General features: G+C 38.2%; 1 pseudogene; it reads left to right on the forward strand.

The window, feature by feature from the left end:
- The first annotated feature begins 220 nt into the window (after nucleotides 1-220).
- LOC140596616 (procathepsin L pseudogene) lies at nucleotides 221-1992 on the forward strand (annotated as a pseudogene).
- Nucleotides 1993-15189: the final 13197 nt, after the last annotated feature.

Genomic DNA, 15189 nt, shown 5'->3' on the forward strand with positions numbered 1-15189 from the left:
CCCAAAGACTGTAGTAAGAGATGAAGACAGACACTATATCATACTTAAAGGATCAATCCAGCAAGAAGACCTACCAATCATGAATATGTATGCTCTTAATGTGGGAGATGCCAAGTATATCAATTAATAATGCCAAGTATATCAATTAATAACCAAAGTAAAGAGATACTTAGAAAATAATACACTAGACTCATGGGCCTTGGCGATCCGTGGGGTGCACCTGCGCAGCTGTGGATGCCGCAGGTTTTTGAAACATGAATTGTTCACTCTTCTTGACTGCCCTTTGCTTGTGAATAGCCTCAGCAGCTCCAAAACTCGATGAAAGCTTAAATGCATAATGGTACCAGTGGAAGGCAATGCACAGATTATATGGCATGAATGAAGAAGGATAGAGGAGAGCAGTGTGGGAGAATATGAAAATGATTGAACTGCATAATTGAGAATATAGCCAAGGGAAACATGGCTTCACAATGGCGATGAATACCTTTGGTGACATGACCAATGAAGAATTCAGGCAGGTGATGAATGACTTTCAAAACCAGAAGCACAAGAAAGGGAAAGTGTTCCAAGAACCTATCTTTGCTGAGATCCCCAAATCTGTGGACTGGAGAGAGAAAGGCTACGTAACTCCTGTGCAGAATCAGAGTCAGTGTGGTTCTTGTTGGACTTTTAGTGCAACTGGTGCCCTCAAAAGACAGATGTTCCGGAAAACAGGCAAACTTGTGCCACTGAGTGAGCAGAACCTGGTGGACTGCTCTAAGGCTCAAGGCAATGAGGGCTGCAGTGGTGGCCTGATGGATAACACCTTTCATCATGTTAAAGACAATGGAGGCCTGGATTCAGAGGAATCTTATCCATATCTTGGAAAGGACATAGAGACCTGTAACTACAAGACTGAGTGTTCTGCTGCCAATGACACTGGCTTCATGGACCTCCCTCAATGGGAAAAGACCCTAATGAAGGCAGTGGCAACTCTAGGGCCCATCTCTGTTGCTACTGATGCAGGCATTTCCAGTTCTACAAAGCAGGCATTTAATTTGATCCAGACTGCAGCTGCAAAGATCTAGATCATGGTGTTCGGGTGGCTGGCTATGGCTTTGTAGGAACAGACTCAAATAATAAATTTTGGATTATCAAGAACAGTTGGGGTCCAGAATGGGGCTGGAATGGCTATATAAAAATGGCCTAAGACCAGAACAACCATTGTAGAATTGCCACAGCAACCAACTATCCCATTGTGTGAGCTGATGGACCACAAGATTAGAGGACTTGAGGACAGCATATCTGGAGGAAGTTTATCTTAAAATTGACCAAACTCTTATTGTGTAAGATAAGACACTTGAATCATTGAGAATCCAAGTTGTGATTTGAATTCTGTGACATTTTTATCATTTTCTGTGACATTACCACTACTTTAATTACTGCTATATATGGCTTTATAATGTTGAAGACTTATTACTTAATTCTAAAATTTTTGACTTCTTATTTATTCAAAGGATATATAAACTTTACCTTTTGAAATAAATTTTAATTCAATAAGTAGAGGAAGAAAAAAATAAAATAATACACTAATAGTAGGAGACTTCAACACAGTCCTTGTCAGTAAATATCAGATCTTCTAAGCATGACATCACCAAAGAAACAAGGGCCTTAAATTATACACTGGACCAGATGGATTTCACAGATGTTTACAGAGCTTTCTAACTGAACACAACTGAATACACATTCTTCCCAAGTGCACATGGAACTTTCTCCAGAATAGACCACACACTAGGTCACAAATGAGGTCTCAACCGATACCAAAAGATAGGATTGCCCCCCTGCATATTTTCAGACCACAATGCTTTGAAACTAGAACTCAGTCATAAGAAGAAATTTGGAAGAAATTCAAACACATGGAGGTTAAAGAGCATCCTACTAAAAGATGAATGGGTCAACCAGGAAATTAGAGAAGAATCTATGGATTCAGGGAAACTAATGAAAATGCAGATACAACCATTCAAAAAATCTGGGATACAGCAAAGAGGTCCCAAGAAGGAAATATATCTCAATACAAGTCTCCTTCAAAAAACTGGAAATAACTCAAATACACAAGCTAAACTTGCACCTAAATGAACTGGAGAAAGAACAGCACATAAAGCCTACACCAAGCAGAAGAGGGGAGATAATAAAGATTCAAGCAGAACTCAATGAAACAGAGACCAGAAGAACTGCAGAACAGATAAAAAAAGAAGAACAGGAGTTGGTTCTTTGAAAGAATTAATAAGATAGATAAACCCTTAGCCAGCCTTATTAAAGAGAAAAAAAAAACCCTCAAGGTAATAAAATCACAAATGAAAGAGGAGGGATCAGAACCATACCAAGGAAATACAAATGATTTTAAAAAACATTTTATGAGCAGCTATAAGCCAATAAATTAGGCAATCTAGAAGAAATGGATGCATTTCTGGAAAAATCACAAATGACCAAAACTAGAACAAAACGAAATAGAAAACCTGAAAGGCCAATAACCAACAAGGAAATTGAAGCAGTTATCAAAAACCTGCCACGACGCAAAATTCCAGGGCCAGATGGCTTCTGAGGGGAATTCTATCAAATGTTTAAAGAGGAAATAATATTCTACTAAAGCTGTTCTGAAGGATAAAAAGGGATGGAATACTTCAAAATTTGTTCTAACAGGCCAGCATCACCTTGATTCCAAAACCAAAGACCCCACCAAAAAGGACAATTATAGAACAATATCCCTGATGAACATGGATGCAAAATTTCTCAACAAGATACTAGCCAATAGGATCCAACAGTACATTAAGAGGATTATTCACCATGACCAAGTGGGATTTATCCCTGAGATGCAAGGTTGGTTTAACACTCATAAAACAATCAATGTGATAGATCACATCAACAAGAGAAAAAAACAAGAACCATAGGATCCTCTCAATAGATGCAGAGAAAGCATTTGACAAAATACAGCATCCATTCCTGATCAAAACTCTTCACAGTGTAGGGATAGAAGGAACATTCCTCAGCATCTCAAAAGCCATCTATGAAAAGCCCACAGCAAATATCATTCTCCATGGAGAAAAACTGAGAGCCTTTCCCCTAAGATCAGGAACATGACAGGCTGTCCACTCTCGCCATTGCTATTCAACATAGTACTAGAAGTCCTAGCCTCAGGAATCAGACAACAAAAAGAAATAAAAGGCATTTAAACTGGCAGAGGAAGGCAAACTCTCCCTCTTTGCACATGACACGTTACTGTGTGTAGAAAACCCAAAAGACACCACCCCAAGATTGCTAGGACTCATACAGCAATTCAGCCATGCGGCAGGAGTCAAAATCAATGCATAGTAATCAGTGGAATTCCTATAAACTAAAATGAGACTGAAAAAAGAGACATCAAGGAGTCAATCCCATTTACAATGGCACCCAAAACCATAAGATACCTAGGAATAAACCTAACCAAAGTGGTAAGGGATTTATGCCCTAAAAACTACAGAACACTTCTGAAAGATTTTGAGGAAGACACAAAGGGATGGAAAAATATTCCATGCTCACGGATTGGAAGAATTAATACTGTGAAAATGTCTATGCTACCCAGGGAAATTTACACATTCAATGCAATCCCTATCAAAATACCACGGACTTTCTTCAGAGAGTTGGAAAAAATCATCTTAAGATTTGTATGGAATCAGCAAAGGGAATATTGAAAAAGAAAACCAGAGCCAGGGGCATCACAATGCTGGATTTCAAGCTGTACTACAAATCTGTGATCCTCAAGACAGTGTAGCATTGGCACAAAAACAGACACATAGGTCAATGGAACAGAAGAGAGAACCTAGAAATGGGCCCTCAACTCTATGGTCAATATTCGACAAAACCAGAAAGAATATCCACAGGAAAAAGGACAGACTCTTCAATAAATGGTGCTGGGAAAATTGGACAGCCATGTGCAGAAGAATGAAACTAGACAATGCTTTTACACCATACACAAAGATAAACTTAAAATGGATGAAAGATCTAAATGTGAGGTGAGAATTCCTCAAAATCCTAGAGGATAACACAGGCAACACCCTTTTTTAACTTGGCCACAGCAACTTCTTGCAAGATAAATCTATGAAGGCAAAGGAAACAAAAGCAAAAATGAACTATTGAGACTTAATCAAGATAAAAAGCTTCTGCACAGCAAAAGAAACAGTCAACAAAATAAAAGACAACCTACAGAATGGGAGAAGATATTTGCAAGTGACCTATCAGATAAAGGGCTACTATCCGAGATCTATAAAAAAAACTTATTAAACTCAACAGCAAAGAAACAAACAATCCAATTATGAAATGGGCAAAAGACATAAATAGACATTTCACCAAAGAAGACCTACACATGGCCAATAAGCACATGGGAAAATGCTCTGCATCACTGGCCATCAGGGAAATACAAATCAAAACCACAGTGAGATACCACCTCACACCAGTGAGAAGATTAAGAAGATTAAGATTAAGAAGATTAAGAAGATAGAAAACAGCAAATGTTGGAGAGGATGTGGAGACAGGGGAACTGTTGGGAACTTGGTGGGAATGTGAACTGGTTCAGCTACTCTGAAAAACAGTGTGGAGGTTCCTCAAAGAGTTAAAAATAGAGCTACCCTACGACTCCGCAATTGCCCTGCTGGGGAGTTACCCCAAAGATACAGATGCAGTGAAAAGCTGAGACACCTGCTCCCCAATGTTTATAGCATCAATGTCCACAACAGCTAAACTGGCATGAGCCATGATGTCCACTGACATATAAATGGATAGAGAAGATGTGATATATATATATCTAATATGTGATAGATAGATAGATATATAATATGTGATATATATATAATGTGTGTGGAATAATGGAATATTACTCAGCCATTAGAATGGACAAATACCTACCATTTGCTTCGACGTGGATGAGAGGGTATTATGCTGAGTGAAGTAAGTCAATTGGAGAAGGACAATCATTATATGGTTTCACTCATATGGGGAATATAAGAAATAGTGAAAGGGATTATAAGGGAAAGGAGGGAAACTGAGTAGGAAAAAATAGAGAGGGAGACAAACCTTGAGAGAACCCTAACTCTGGGAAATGAACAAAGTAATGCAGAAGCGGAGATGAGTAGGGGGTTGGGGTCACTGGGTGTCAAGCATTGAGGAAGGCACTTGATGGGATCAGCACTGGGTATTATAGTATATGTTGGCAAAAGAAACTTCAATAAAAAATAAATATTAAAAAAGTACCTGTGAGAGATCTCTTATTCTATAAATGCTCTAGTGGGGTAAGAGTATTTTCTCTGCTGGCAGAGGGGCTAACATTGAGGATATTTTTCAATCTATTGTTCTAGGACTTTCAAGAATATGCTCTCTTTTAACTGCCACAGCACAGGACGATATCAGAATTCACATATTCATGACTGTGTGGCTTAGAGCATTAGGTTAATTTCTAAGATCACAGATCTATGGTGAACTGTCACTCATGGATGGCTTGTATCATTTTTTCTGTCCTATGAAGCTGTGTATTTCTATCATTAATTAGCTATGTCATCATAGTAAAGTTACCACACCAATCAGAATTTCATTTTCTTTATTTGTAAAATAAAGGTTGGGGTGGGCAGCTGCTACCTTGTAAATTTTGATACATACAGAGGCTTTATCATCTATTACCTAAAATGAAGCATTTTTTAGAGTGAAAGGGCACTGCTTATAATTATGCCAGAGAACAGGCATACATGAGCGAGCAACGTCGTTCTGAACAAACTTCTAACTGGTGTGTTTTCATGCACTTTTAATCCAATTCAGTACATCTTCCATAGAATAATTATCTGTGGCTTCTCCCTCATCATGGAGTGTAAAATTCAAAAAGGCGAGAACCTTTCTCATTTGGTCACCCCTTTATTCCTAGAACCTAATACACATGCCTGGAATTTATAAGACAATAGACAATTTTTGTTTTTAATGTCTAAAAGAACGATTAGATGAGTCCACGGTTGTTTGGGAAAATGGATTAATGGTTAAAGGAAGAAGAAAAAAGAAGAGAATAGGTGTTAACCAAATATAACTACATAATACAGAATTTCTAAGTAACAGAGATGGCTATGCAGGAAAACACTGGACTTTGGTACATATTAGTAGAATCTACTCCAGATAATTCCTGTACTATCTTAGCTTACCCTAAGTAGCCATGATTTTTCATAGTAGCCCTTTTCGTCAGCCCTTAGATGTAAGCATATAGAACCTATTAGTTTATTGACAGTCAATATCAGAACTTGAGTCTCCTGATAACCTCCCTGTCCAGAATTTTTCCAATACAACATGCTCAGAACTGATAACAATGCTGCGTACCTATACACATTCTGTAAGTATGTTAATGAACACAGAGTCCTTAATAATTATTAGGACTCTGTTCCTGGAAACGATTTTTGGGTAGATAATGACTTGGGAAACAATTATAATTTAAAGTTAATTAAATAACTAAAATTTCACATATAAAATGATCACGTATTTGATAATACATGTTTAAGACAGATAAGAAAAAATGAAATCTTATGAGAGTTTAACAGCTCCCTCTACAAGATGGAACTCTAGGTGATATTTTGTCTGCCCCTGCCTATATATATATATATATACATACATATATATATATATATGTATATATACACACACACACACACACACACACACACACACACACACACATATTCATTCACTCTTTCATTTTAAACATTTCTAGGGAGACAGTCACTTTCAGTAGTTCTTCAGTGATGGTACTTTGCTGGTGTAAACTCCAGGCCAGGCTCCGCCTCTGAGTGGTGACCTCTAACCTGTGCTCCATCTCTGAGGGGTCACAACCTCCTGGCCTTGGTCTCAGAGGGGTGAACACACAGTCTGCAAACCAAGCAAGAAAGATTTCTTTCTGACCCAGCAACAAACTGCTCAAAACTTGCAGCTGAAAACTATGCCAAACCGCATATACAGGTTTTTATACAACTAGAGATTTCTAGTTAAAAACCTAAGTTGAGTCTGTTCTTTAAGCCTATAAAAACTGTTAAGAAAGTTTTCCAAAAATAATCCAAATATATGTTTTAAAAATATAGTCCACTAAAATGTAGATATATATGTGCACATGTATTTATAGGCAGCGATATATATTCCTCCCTAGTGTTCAGATTTTCTATGTAAAAATAATTTAAAAATAAATTACAGGTAAATGCTTCTTAATAAGATGCATATAAGCTGAATTACCCAAGACTTTAAGTTTCACCATCCCAAAGTAATGACATAGGAATTTCTCTACCAATTACTGAAGTTTAAGAAATTCTCATTGAGACGTTTTGTTTTGTTTTCCTACTTCATTTTTGAGTTTTCAGATTTGGGGAACACCTGTTGAATAAGTTTAAGTACATGGATAAGGGGGGGGTGGGGAAAAATGGGAGTAGGGTCCCCAAGTCACCTGCGCTCACCCGACTTACCTAGATAACTTTCAAATCATCCTGAAACCCTATGAATTCTACCTAAGATTTAAAGAGAGAATAGCTGGAATGCTACAGAGAGAAGAGTTTGCACTTCTAACAAGGTAGGAAGCCGAGGGAAGAAAAAATAAAAAAGATTCCAGTGGCGGAGGGGCCCCACAAGGAGCCGGGCTAAGGCCAGGCAGCAAAAGCCTCCAGGACAGGAAAGCCCAGCCTGGAGAAGCAGGAAGTTTAAAAATCTGAACCGAATTCTTTCCAGAGGGGAAGGCGCTCAACAGGGAAACCGGGCAGAACCACAGGAGGGGCAATGGCACCTCCAACTCCCCGGGGTCACTAGGAGAGGAGGGCACCTGGGAGAGAGTGCACCAAAGACCACGGGTTGAGCTCTGTGAAGGGCTGGAGCACGCACCCGGCGGGACCTCGGGAGAAGCTCAGGCAGCGTCTCTGGCTGCAGGAGGCTGCACCCTGCTACCTTCGGGAGCCCGGGCCCCAGGAGTGCAATTCCAGCAGAACAGGCCCGGGGTCCCAGGGGACAAAGCAGACACAGCCCAGGATCCTGTGCTCCTTCTGGGACAGGCAGAGGCAGGGAGGGCAGAGGATAGCAAGGACCCTCCTGCTGCCAGGCACCCCCAGGCTGTGCAGATCAGCACCCCCTGCTCCTGGGAGCATCCAGGCGAGTGCAGACCAGTAGCCGTGGGAGTTACTGGGAGAGCTGACTCCAGAGCTAGAAGGGTGGCCGCACCAGTGTGGTTGTTCCTCCTGGTGTCACCCTGTGCCTGGGACAGAGTGGGGCCACCAGGGAACTGGGGCCTCAGGGGGTAAACAGCTCCCACTGAGCCATGCACACACCTGAGAGTCAGCACAGCAGCCCCTCCCCCACAAGACCAGCTGGAAGGACAGGGGAAGAGCAAGTTTTTGGCCTAGCAGCACTGGAAAGCCCCAGGGAAGTTGAGGGACTTATGGTATATAGAACCAGAGGATACCCCTCCTTGTCTTTTGTTTTTGTTTTTTCTTTTTTTTCTTCCCTTTTTTCCGGTACAATTCATTTTTAGCCACTCTGCACTGAGCAAAATGACTAGAAAGAAGAACTCACCACAAAAGAAAGAATCAGAAACAGTACTCTCTGCCACAATTTGATTACAATTTGATGTCAGAAAGCCAATTCAGAAGCACAATTATAAAGCTACTGGTGGCTCTGGAAAAAAGCATAAAGGAATCAAGAGACTACATGACTGCAGAATTTAGATCTAATCAGGCCAAAATTAAAAATCAATTAAATGAGATGCAATCCAAACCGGAGGTCCTAACGATGAAGGTTAATGAGGTAGAAGGAAGAGTGAGTGACATAGAAGACAAGTTGATGGCAAGGAAGGAAGCTGAGGAAAAAAAGAGAAAAACAATTAAAAGACCATGGGGAAAGGTTAAGGGAAATAAATGACAGCCTTAGAAGGAAAAATCTACATATAATTGGGGTTCCAGAGGGCGCCAAAAGGGACAGAGGAACAGAAAGTGTATTTGAAGAAATTATAGTTGAGAACTTCCCTAAGTTGGGGAAGGAAACAGGCATTCAGATCCAGGACATAGAGAGGTTCCCCCCCAAAATCAATAAAAAACATTCAACACCTCAACATTTAATAGTGAAACTTGCAAATTCCAAAGATAAAGAGAAAATCCTTAAAGCAGCAAGAGACTAATTATATGGGGAGAAATATTAAATTAACAGCAGACCCCTCCACAGAGACCTGGCAGGCCAGAAAGGGCTGACAGGATATATTCAGGGTCCTAAGTGAGAAGAACATGCAACCAAGAATACTTTATCCAGCAAGGCTCTCATTCAGAATAGAAGGAGAGATAAAGAGCTTACAAGACAGGCAGGAACTGAAAGAATATGTGACCACCAAACCAGCTCTGCAAGAAATATTAAGAGGGACTCTGTAAAAGAAAGAGGATACCGAAAGATATAACCCACAAAACAGGGCCTGAATAAAATAGGTATTATGATGATACTAAATTCATATCTTTCAATAGTAACTCTGAACATGAATGGGCTTAATGATCCCATCAAAAGACTCAGGGTTTCAGACTGGATAGAAAAGCAAGACCCATCTATTTGCTGTCTACTGGAGACTCATTTTAGACCTAAGGACACGTACAGCCTGAAAATGAAAGGTTGGGGAACCATTTACCATTCAAATGGTCCTCAAAAGAAAGCAGGGTAGCAATCCTCATATCAGATAAATTAGAGTTTATCCCAAAGACTGTAGTAAGAGATGAAGAGGGACACTATATTATACTTAAAGGATCTATTGAACAAGAGGACCTAACAATCATGAATATTTATGCCCGTAATGTGGGAGCTGCCAAGTATACCAATCAACTAATAACCAAAGTCAAGACATAGTTAGATAATAATACACTAATACTGGGAGACTTCAACATGGCACTTTCTGCAAATGACAAATTTTCTAAGCTCAACATCTTCAAAGAAACAAGAACTTTAAATGATACACTGGACTAGATGGATTTCACAGATATTTACAAAACTTTACATCCAAACGCAACTGAATACACATTCTTCTAAGTGCACATGGAAGTATCTCCAGAATAGACCATCTACTGGGTCACAAATCAGGTCTCAAGGGATACCAAAAGACTGGGATTGCCCCCTGCATATTTTCAGATCATAATGCTTTGAAACTTGAACTCAATCACAAGGAGAAATTTGGAAGAAATTCAAACATGTGGAGGTTAAAGAGCATCCTGCTAATAGATGAATGGGTCAACCAGGAAATTAAAGAATAAAAAAGATTCATGGAAACTAATGAGAATGAAGATACAACTATTCAAAACTTTGAGATACAGCAAAAGCAGTCCTGAGAGGGAAATACATTGCAATACAAGCATCCCTCAAAAAATTGGGAAGAATTCAAATACACAAGCTAACTTTACACCTATAGGAACTGGAGAAAAAACAGCAAATAAAATCTACACCAAGCAGAAGAAGAGAGTTAATAAAGATTCGAGCAGAACTCAATGAAACAGAGACCTGAAGAATTGTAGAACAGATCAACAAAACCAGGAGTTGGTTCTTTGAAAGAATTAATAAGATAGATAAACCCTTAGCTAGCCTTATTAAAAACAAAAGAAAAAAGGCTCTAATTAATAAAATCATGAATGAAAAAGGAGAGATTACAACCATACCGGAAATACAAACGATTTTTAAAACATATTATGAGCAGCCATATGCCAATATTTTAGGCAATCTAGAAGAAATGGAAGCGTTTCTGGAAAACCACAAATTACCAAAACTAGAATGGGAAGAAATAGAAAACCTGCATAAGACAATAACCAGGGAGGAAATTGAAGCAGTCATCGAAAACCTCCCAAGACAGAAAAGTCCAGGGCCAGATGGCTTCCCAGGGGAATTCTATCAAACATTTAAAGAAGGAACAATACCTATTCTACTAAAGCTGTTCTGAATGATAGAAAGGGGTGGAATACTTCCAAACTCATTCTATGAGACCATCATCACCTTAATTTCAAAACCAGACAAAGACTCCACCAAAAAGCACAATTATAGAACAATATCTGATGAACTCAGATGCAAAATTTCTCAACAAGATACTAGCCAATATAATCCAACAGTACATTAAAAGGATTGTTCATCATGACCAAGTGGGATTTATCTGCTGGTTCAACACTCATAAAGCTATCAATGTGATTGATCATATCAACAAGAGAAAAAACAAGAACCATATGATCCTCAATAGATGCAGAGAAAGCATTTGACAAAATACAGCATCTATTCCTGATCAAAACTCTGCAGAGTGTAGGGATAGAGGGCACATTCCTCAGCATCTTAAACGCCATCTATGAAAAGCCCACAGCAAATATCATTCAATGGAAAAACACTGGGAGCCTTTCCACAAGATCAGGAACACAACAGGGATGTCCACTGTCACCACGGCTATTCAACACATAGTACTAGAAGTCCTAGCCTCAGCAATCAGACAACAAAAAGAAATCAAAGGCATTCAAATTGGTAAAGAAGTCAAACTCTCCCTCTTTGCAGACGACATGATACTTACTGTACACAGAAAACCCAGAAGATCCACCCCAAGATTGCTAGAACTCATACAGCAATTCAGTAATGTGGCAGGAGACAAACATCAATGCATAGCAATCAGTGGCATTTCTCTACACTATCAATGAGACTGAAGAAAGAGAAATTAAGGAGTCAATCCCATTTACACTTGCACTCAATAGCATAAGATACCTAGGAATAAACCTAACCAAAGTGGTAAGGGATCTATGCCCTAAAAACTACAGAACACTTCTGAAAGAATTTGAGGAAGACACAAAGAGATGGCAAAATATTCCATGCTCATGGATTGGCAGAATTAATACTGTGAAAATGTCAATGCTACCCAGGGAAATTTACACATTCAATGCAATCCCTATCAAAATACCACGGACTTTCTTCAGAGAGTTGGAAAAAATCATCTTAAGATTTGTATGGAATCAGAAAAGACAGCCGGGGGAATATTGAAAAAGAAAACCAGAGCTGGGGGCATCCCAATGCCGGGTTTCAAGCTGTACTACAAAGCTGTGATCCTCAAGATAGTGTAGTATTGGCACAAAAACAGACACATAGGTCAATGGAACAGAAGAGAGAACCTAGAAATGGGCCCTCAACTCTATGGTCAATATTCGACAAAACCAGAAAGAATATCCACAGGAAAAAGGACAGACTCTTCAATAAATGGTGCTGGGAAAATTGGACAGCCACGTGCAAAAGAATGAAACTAGACAATGCTTTTACACCATACACAAAGATAAACTTAAAATGGATGAAAGATCTAAATGTGAGGCGAGAATTCCTCAAAATCCTAGAGGATAACACAGGCAATACCTTTTTTAACTTGGCCGCAGCAAGTTCGTGCAAGATAAATCTATGAAGGCAAGGGAAACAAAAGCAAAAATGAACAATTTTAATCAAGATAAAAAGCTTCTGCACAGCAAAAGAAATATTCAACAAAATAATAGACAACCTACAGAATGGGAGAAGATATTTGCAAGTGACCTATCAGATAAAGGGCTACTATCCAAGATCTATAAAGAAGTTATTAAATTCAACACCAAAGAAACAAAGAATCCAATCATGAAATGGGCAAAAGACATGAACAGACATTTCACCAAAGAAGACCTACACATGGCCAACAAGCACATGGGAAAATGCTCTGCATCACTTGCCATCAGGGAAATACAAATCAAAACCACAATGAGATACCACCTCATACCAGTGAGAATGGTGAAAATTAACAATACAGGATACAAGAAATGTTGGAGACGATGTGGAGAAAGGGGAACCCTCTTGCACTGTTTTGAAAGTGTGAGCTGGCACAGCCACTTTGGAAAACAGTGTGGAGGTTCCTCAAAGAGTTAAAAATAGAGCTACCCTAGATCCCAGCAATTTCCCTTCTGGGGAGTTACCCCAAAGATACAGATGCAGTGAAAAGCCGAGACACCTGCACCCCAACGTTTATAGTGGCAATGTGCACAATAGTCAAACTGTGGAAGGAGCTTCGTTGTCCATTGAAAGATTAATGATAAAAGAAGATGTGGTATATGCATACAATGGAATATGACTCAGCCATTAGAAATGACAAATACCCACCATTTGCTTCAACATGGATGGAATTGGAGGGTATTATGCTGAGTTAAGTCAGTCAATCAGAGAAGGACAAACATTATATGGTCTCATTCATTTGGGGAATATAAAAAATAGTGAAAAGGGAAAGGAAAGAAAACGAGTGAGAAATATCAGTGAAGGTGACAGAACATGAGAGACTCCTAAGTCTTTGAATCAAACAAGGGGTAGTGGACGGGGAGGTGGGCGGGGGGATGGGATGACTGGGTGATGGGCACGGAGGGGGGCACTTGATGGGATGAGCACTGGGTGTTATGCTATATGTTGTCATATTGAACTCCAATAAAATACATATACATATGTATTATATGTATTTTATACATATAATATTATACATATAATATTTTATATTTTGTTTATTTTATTTTTATATTTATATTTTATATTGTACATATAATATTTTATACATATGTATTATAAGTAATATATATATGTATATGTATGTATGTGTGTGTGTGTATATATATATATATATATATATATATATATATATATAAATATAAATGTCCCAGGCTTTAAGCAGGATAAAGGCTCTCCTTACTTTATCTGGTGCTATGTGCTCTAATGAAGTAAAATTCTTGGCAACTGGGAATCGTCATATTCTTAAAGCTTTTGAAAGTATCATTTTTATATTTACCAGATGCCTTATAGAGTCCAAATTCTCATAAAGGGAGAAAATAGTCTTCCTTCCTAGTTTTCTTACACACACAAAAGGTACATGGATAAATGTCTAGGAAAACCTTCGACTTATGAATAAATACCTAAGGAAAATTAGAAAAATTCCTAAGTTTGTATCTGACTTTCATCTCATTGGGACCATATAAAAGTCAGTAATTTTAGGTTACTTGGATGACTAGTTAAGTGTCCAACTCTTGGTTTCTGTTCAGGTCATAATACCAATGATTGGGCTCCATGCTCAGCACAAATCTACTTGAGTTTCTTTGCCTCTCTCTCTCTCATTCTCAATCTCTCTCTTTCTGAAAGAAATAAAATCTTTTTAAAAATAATTTTTAAATGTTTTAGATAATAACTCAATTTTCTCAAGCCATAGAAGAACCATCCCAGAGCAAATTAAACTTTAATGTGTATCAATGAATTCCAAGATATATAATATTATGAAAAAAGTATTTCTTCTTATTTCTGGGATTAATCAATGAATAATAAAAGGTACATTTGCCTAATCAATAAACAGAAGCAATTTAGAAAAAAAATAGAGACTGATGATTTAAATATAAGCCTCAGTTGCTACAAATACGGTGCAATATGGGTTCTATTACTGAAAGTACCAAAACTGGTGTATAATATATATATTTCATGAAATTCACCTGTAGTATACTCATCTGCAATGATACCCAACTGCTGTCATCCATTTTCTTTGTCTATAATACAGGTGAGTGAAGCTAAGTGATAAGAGATTAGTCATGATAGAAAGGAGGAACTAGAATTAAAATAAAAGAAAAAGCAAAAGCAAAGCAAAACAACAACAAAATGATGTAAATGGTTCCTTTCTATAGCTTATAAATATTCTCCTCAGGTTAAAATTATTTTTAATACATTGCAAACAGGAGACAATTGTACAAATTCAATTGACAATTTCAATTGAAATGAAAGGATTCAAGGATTTTCATATCCCCTATGTGAAAAGCTGCTTTTCACTTTATTAACTTTTTAGTCAGCATCCTCATCTCTCACCCAAACCCTAACAGCTGATACTCTGAAGTAGAGCCTAATTTTTTTCTTTTTCCCATGGTAACTCATCTCATGTTTTTGACTGCAACTGATTCCATATATGAACAAATAAATGATTTAATAGCCTTTAAATCATTTGACATGTTAAAAAAGATATCATGCAAATCAAAAGTATTATCACCTTTATTTAATTTTTTTTTAATTTTTTTAAAATTTTTTATTTATTTATGATAGTCACAGAGAGAGAGAGAGAGGCAGAGACACAGGCGGAGGGAGAAGCAGGCTCCATGCACCGGGAGC

This window comes from Vulpes vulpes, unplaced genomic scaffold, assembly GCF_048418805.1.
Source record: "Vulpes vulpes isolate BD-2025 unplaced genomic scaffold, VulVul3 Bu000000713, whole genome shotgun sequence".
NCBI classification, from domain to species: Eukaryota; Metazoa; Chordata; class Mammalia; order Carnivora; family Canidae; genus Vulpes; species Vulpes vulpes.